Here is a 7,033-nt window from a genome sequence, read left to right as displayed (position 1 = left end):
CACCCTTGACACCTTCATCAAGCACTGGTGCTCAGCTCAGCCCAGGGTCCCACAGCTCCTGTGTCCACACGTGAGTATGCACATGTCCGATCTCCCAGCATGTGCTGCCTATCTGCCCAGGAGGCGGCTGACAGGGCAATCCTCCCACCAGGGTTCTGGCCAGGACAAACGAGGGGCTTCCCCATGATCCGGGTCCCTGGCAGTTAACAGGCTCCTCGTCTTGCCTCGATGGCCCCAGGAGACAATCCCCAAAAGACCACAGTTAGAAATCAGGACGTTTCCCAGGGTTTGGCTGCCAGGTTTATCCATGGCCATCTGATTACATACTTTAAATCATTGCAACGGTAAATTATCCATGTTACCAGCCTGGTGCTGGAATTCACTTTTTTATTGATGGAAACTCTGCAGTTTTACATTAGTTATAAGGGGAATTCAAGGTTGCTTATGAGAGGTTTTGCCCATACAAAAAAGTTTAGGAGTTATTGATGTCCCAAAAATGAGGGACTGGGATGGGCTGGTTGTTTCCCAAAAATCAGTGATTTGGCTTGATTTGCTATTAATCAATTTTCCTCACTTCTTTTGAATTTGATCTTATCTAATGAGAAGTAAATAAGTGGACAAAGTTAGTGAGTAGAATCAAGAAGCAACTGGAAAATTCCCACCAAAATGAGGAGATTTTCTTTTTAAAGTCCTGCCACTTCTGCTTTCTTTCATATATAAGGGGAAAATTCTAGTTATGAAAGAGAAGCTGAAGGATGGCTGGAGATTACCACAGATTTTAATGGTGATTTTTTTAAAAAAGGTTACTATCTTAATTTTATTCTGCACCAAAGAAGGACATATTTTCTACTGTTGTCTGCCTGTCACAACCTAACTTTTTTTTCTCTAATTGTTTGGATGGTGTGAGATCCTCTATAGTCTCATAGAACCTAAGCCAGAAGCAGGAACCTTCTGCATAACCACGAATCCTCAGGTGATTCCTTTTGAGAATTCTGGGGGATGGACAGAGGAAACGAAAGCAAATTTCCACAACCAAAGAGGTGAGTGGATGAGGAAGGTGAGTGGGAGGAAAGGATCCCAGAGCGCCTACTCCTGAACTCACGTCATCAGAAGAGACGTATCAGCCGGAAGGCTGTAGGCATTTCCTCAGTGGAAACAGGCAGGTTTCTGATAAATCAGCCTGGAGGTCAAGAAATCTGAGCTTTTTGAATAACAGGATTTAAATTCAGCAGATTTTTGGATGTCTGATATGAAACAATTGGGGAATTAACTTCTAAATTCAACAGCTAAAACAAAAAGATGAGGTGATAAAAGATTACCTACAGCAACAGTTTCCTCTGTGAGAAAATATAATTATGAGAGTCTCAGATGATCTTTCCTTTGTAAAACAAATCCTTTATTACCTAGGTGTGAGTTTTCAGCTCTGGGAGGAAGGTACAGATGGAGAAAAACTGCAGGCACCTGCATTTGTAATGATTTGGGGAGTTTGTTTTATCAACTGTTCACAGGATTGAAATAGCACCTCTGGGACTGATTTCCTTGCCTAATTTCTGACTTTGCAGTCTCCAGATATTGAAGGAAGAATGGCAAGACAGTTCTGGGGTACAGCTGTGCAGTTTAGGGGACAGAAGTCATAGGGTAAGGACACTGCTGTTGACCTTCCACCTTGACCCCTCCCCTTCCTGGGACAGTGTGAAGCAGGCAGGCAGAGTGCAGGCAGGCAGAGTGCAGACAGGCTATAACATAGAATACCACCCAAGTTTTCAGATTGGCCTCAAGGTAGCACACAAATGAAGCAGACTGGACCTGCATGCTAAGCCTGCTAAAAGGAAAATTTAAATAGGACCTGTCTCATAACACAATACTCAGGATTATTTTTAAAATGATTTGTTATATAAAGGAGCAGGAAAATTACAACTTGAAAGAACAATCAACAGACGCTAACACTGAGATGAATTCAAATTTCATCTGATGATTCAGATGAAATTTTCTGACAAAGATTTTAAAGCAACCATCATAAAAATGCTCCAATAAGGAATTAGGAACGCTCTTGAAATATGTTAAAATCTTAATTTAAAAAGATACAAAATAACTAAATAGACATCACAGATAAAATGATATAACTACATGGAAGTAATAGAACAAAAAATGTAATAACCAAAATTAAAAACTTACTGAATGTGCTTAATAACAAAGAAGAGATAATAGAAGAAAGAACTTCTGAATTTGAAGGCAGATGAATAGAAATGATCCAGTTTGGACAACATATACAAAAAATGCACTGAAAAAAGAAGAACAGAGCCTCAGGGAACTGTGAAATAATAACAAAAGAAATCTAGTATGTGCATCATCAGAGTCCCAGTAAGGGAGGAGAAAGGGAGTAGGGTTGAAAGACATTTGAAGAAATAATGCCTAAAATCCCCCCAAATTTGGCAAAAGTCATAAGCCTACAGATTCAAGAGCAGAGTGAACCCCAAATAGGATAACTCAAGAAACCCATGCCCAGACATATCACAATCAAACTTCTGCAAACTAAGGACATAGGAAAATCACCTAGAAAGAAATAATGCATTACCTAAAAAGAAACAATAATTGTAGTAACAGTGGACTTATCATCAGAAATCCTGGAGTCCAGAAGGAAGTGGTACATGTTTCAAGTGCTGAAAGGAAAACAAACCATTAACTGTCAACTCAGGATTCTATATCCAGCAAAAATATCCTTCAGGAAGGAAGAGAGGATAAGAGCATTCTCAGATAAAGGAGAATTTGTTACCAGCAGACCTACCCTAGAAGAATGACTAAAGGAAGTTCTTCAAACAGAAAGAAAATAACAGAAAAAAAACTTAGAATGTGAGGAAGGAAGAAATAACAATGAAATGGGTAAAAATGGAGTTAAGTAAAACAGACTATCCCTTTACTCTTTAGTTTTTTGTTTGTTTGTTTTGTTTTGTTTGTTCTTTTTAAGAGAGAGTCTCACTCTGTCACCCAGGCTGGAGTCCAGTGGCGCCATCTCAGCTCACTGCAAGCTCCACCTCCCAGGTTCACACCATTCTCCTGCCTCAGCCTCCCAAGTAGCTGGGACTACAGGCGCCTGCCACCAGGCCTGGCCAATTTTTTTTGTATTTTTTAGTAGAAACAGGGTTTCACTGTGTTAGCCAGGATGGTCTCGATCTCCTATCCTCGTGATCCAACCGCCTCGGCCTCCCAAAGTGCTGGGATTACAGGCATGAGCCACCACAACCGGCCTAATTTTTTAAATAAAGTTTGATGGTTGAAGCAAAATGTTTGTAAAAACCCACATCATTTAATGTAGTGCTCAGTGTATGTAGAGGAAACATTTAAGGAAATTGTATTATAAAGGAGTAGGGGGATGGTTAAAGGCACCTAAATGGAGATAACATTTCTACATTTTATTTGAAGTGGTAAGATACTGACACCAGCAGACTGCAATAAGTTACATATGCATATTTTAATACCTAGAGAAACCACTAAAAAACTATAAAAGACATATACTTACAATATTTAAGATAAATAAAATAGCATTCTAGAAAATGTTTAACTCACAAGAAAACAAAACATTAAAAACAGAAACAAACAACACAGAGAACAAACAAAAAAATAAAATGGCAGACAGAAGAATAAAATGGCTAACATATTAATAATTACATTAAATGTAAATGATCTAAATGTGCCAGATATTGGCAGAGTGGATTAAAGATCATGACCCAACTACTTTCTGTCTATGAAGAACTTACTTCAAATTTAATAATATACGTAGTTTGAAAGTAAAAGAAGAGGCAGTAAGATGCCCATGGCCTCGGTGGGCAGGGGACAAGCTGAAGTTGGATGTTAAGTTCACAAATCAGAGATGTCACCAAGTTCAGAATCAATGTCAGAGAAGCAATTCTGAGCTCCCACTGTGAAGTGAGTGTTTAACAAATATGATTAATGTGGTTACTGCTGCCCCCACAAATTCATGCTATTACCACATTTGACTGATGATAAAACTATCACTCTGAGTCTTAAACCAAAACTTGCCTGAAACCAAGCTAATGAGTAAGGGACCAGGGGCATCTGCCAAGCACATCCAAATTTTTTTTATATTTCAGACTTAAAGCAGAACTGGAAGGCTTAAGGAAGGAGAAGGGACAAAGTAAGGGGGCTTGTAGTTTGGAACAGTGAGTTCCAGCAAGATTGTAGATTTCTAGGATGGCCTCATCCTAAAACTCTGAGCCTGAGCCCTGACCCCTAACTCTCACCCCACAGTGCTCACATTCAGGAGAAACCTTGAGTATTGATGATTTTAAGGGCTTTTTGTTTGAAAATTACATGTGGTGATGATATTGTGCATATGATTTTTAAAAAACAATTCTAATTTTTTGGATATATATATATATATACTTCAGTATTTGCAGACAAAATAGTATGATGTCTGGAATCTGCTCTGAAATAAGCCAATGTGTGTGTGAGTGTGTGTGTGTGGGTGGGGAGGACATCAGGCTGTTATTGAAATAAAATTATAAATGATTTAATACTTGTTGAAGTTGGCAATTGGTACATGTGGGTCCATTTGGTCTCTCTGCTTTTGTGTATATTTGAAAATTTTTATAATAAAATTGTTTTTTTAAAAGCCACCAAAGATAACCTGGAAAGGAAAGAGAAGCCATGTGCCTGAGGAGAGAAGGGAGGCCAGGCCAGGTTCCCTGGGTTAGGTGGGGGGATGGTGGAAGGATGCTGTTGATGAGCTGACTAGGCGTGTGAATTTTGGGTGTGGCTGGACTTGAACCAGCAGTTTTCCCATTCTCCGGTGCAACGTTTGTCCACTTAGCCCAGAATGCCTGAGGCTCAAGCACAGCTGTGCCTGCCAGAGGGAGGCCCAGTAAAAGGACATTCCCTTTGAGGAACTGGTGATCCAAAATGGGTACCCCAAACCAAGTGGACATCAATGGGACAAGTCTGTTCAATGCTAAACTGTATCCTTTTGTCCTTCATCCCCCTCAGCTTGCCTGAATCCACCTGGCACCTATATTCAAGCCTTTTATCTTTTCACATTCTGTTCCTGTTCTACCCTTTTCCCAAAGCCATGTCCACTCCCAGCGGCTTTAGTAAAAGCACTATGCTTCCATGTTCTTAAAATGATTTCTGAGATACCTACCCACTAAGAAATTCCTCCTAAATATTTAGATAAGGGGTGTTGAGTTCTACCACAATTCCTTCCTCACATATTCTTCCACCAAATACCTTGACCCATTTGCTTTTCTTTACTGTAAAAATGTAAACTCCCAGTTTATTAATTGGTATCTGTTTCTAATATTTCAGTCTGGCGCAGTGTGGTCTGTGCTGATGTGTCAGCTGCAGGAAGCAGGCATGGTACTACTGGTTTTCTTAGCTTACTCTGTGTAGTTACTCAAGAAAAGGCTCACTGACAGGCACCTCTCAGATGCTTCAGGAGAGGAGGGCTGTCTTTGTGAAAGGAATAGGAAGAATGGTGAGGTGTCGTTTGTGCTCTCCCCTGTCCCTGGCTGCCTCCACTTCCCTCGGGCATCTAGGACTGAGGCAGCCTTCTCACTAGGACCTCTAAAACCCAACTGCTGTATTTTCTGATGTCAAAACTTCTCAGTCCCATCTCCCCAGGATGCTCCTCCAGGTTAGAACAGCCAATCACTTGAACGGTGCTGCCTTAATGGGTTACTCAATTCTGACTAACATTTGCATTTTAATACTTTGGTCCAAAGGGTAAATATTATAGGCATCTGGAGCACCTTTGGAAGCTGGTGAAGGAGATATTCCAGAGTGTGGGTGGTTTCTAGCACCTTCATATCAGTCCATGTGGGCTGCGGCTAGAAGCTGGCACTGTGTTCGAATTATAAATCACCCAATAAACCATGACAAAGGAAAACATTGGCAAGCCACCTCCAGCTAGTTGATGAAGGCTTTATGAAGAGAAGATTCTTACCTGCGCTTAAGGAATATGGGAGCCTCTTCGAGAAAGCTGGAGGGAACGCCATCCCTGGACACAACTGGATTTGTCTGCCATGTGTTGGCACGCCTGGGGGCCTTTCACCTCGGGGTTCCATGATTTGGGACAGATTTCATGGTGGGCTCTGTTGAATAGGAAATATACTGTTGGAAATAAGACAGGACAGAAGCCTTTCAGCTCCATCATTCTGAGCTTTTCCTAGGTTCACACTGGGTTTTTTGAGCTCCCAAATGCTGTATCACAGTGAACTCATATGGAAAGGCAAAACTTCTTATCCTGAACTGTATGGGTCAAATACTTCCTTCAAGGCAGACTCAAATGCTGGGAGGATCCCTCCCTCCTCTCTTCCTCTCCAATTTCGGCCTCCTGACGTCAGTGAAGCTTTTACTGGCCTAGACACTTTGGCCTTGGGCCCAGAAAGCATCATTGTGGACAGCCCAGACCTGAGGCTGATGGCCCAGATAATTGGACAATCTGGGCCCAGATACCAGTTTCCAAAACCAAAGAGATTTCTGTGTTGCGTGACCTATCATTTAAGCCAGACAGAAAAGCTTTGACATTTCTTCCCCATTCCCTCTTTTTAAACAATGTAAAATGCTGTTCCACATCTAATTGTACTGGAGAAATGTGACAACTATAATTTTAGGCCTCAAATGCCCACAAACAGTTTTGTAAATCTTACAGACTCTATTCATCAATAAATTGTGTGTGTGATTAACCATTCTAAAATGGCTTTTTTCTTTTTTCCTCATTTAAAAAAATGTATAGCCCATTGACAATAGTTTTAAAATACTGAATTTATTTTAAAGATTTGAAACATATTTGGATAGATAAATATCTATATGTCTTAATATTTTAATTTACATATAATAATTAACTTTTCTCATGAACAATTCTGTGAGTTTTTACATACGCATAGATTCTTGTAACCACCACCACATATAGGATTCAAAACAAGTCCAGTATCCCAAAGGATGTGTCCTTTGGGTTTTCCCTTTGTAGTCAAGCCCTCCTTCCACACTTAACCCCTGACAATCACTTAATGTGCTCTCC

The sequence above is a fragment of the Pan troglodytes genome, chromosome 16 (assembly GCF_028858775.2).
Source record: "Pan troglodytes isolate AG18354 chromosome 16, NHGRI_mPanTro3-v2.0_pri, whole genome shotgun sequence".
Lineage (NCBI taxonomy): Eukaryota > Metazoa > Chordata > Mammalia > Primates > Hominidae > Pan > Pan troglodytes.
This window is presented reverse-complemented; position numbering follows the sequence as displayed.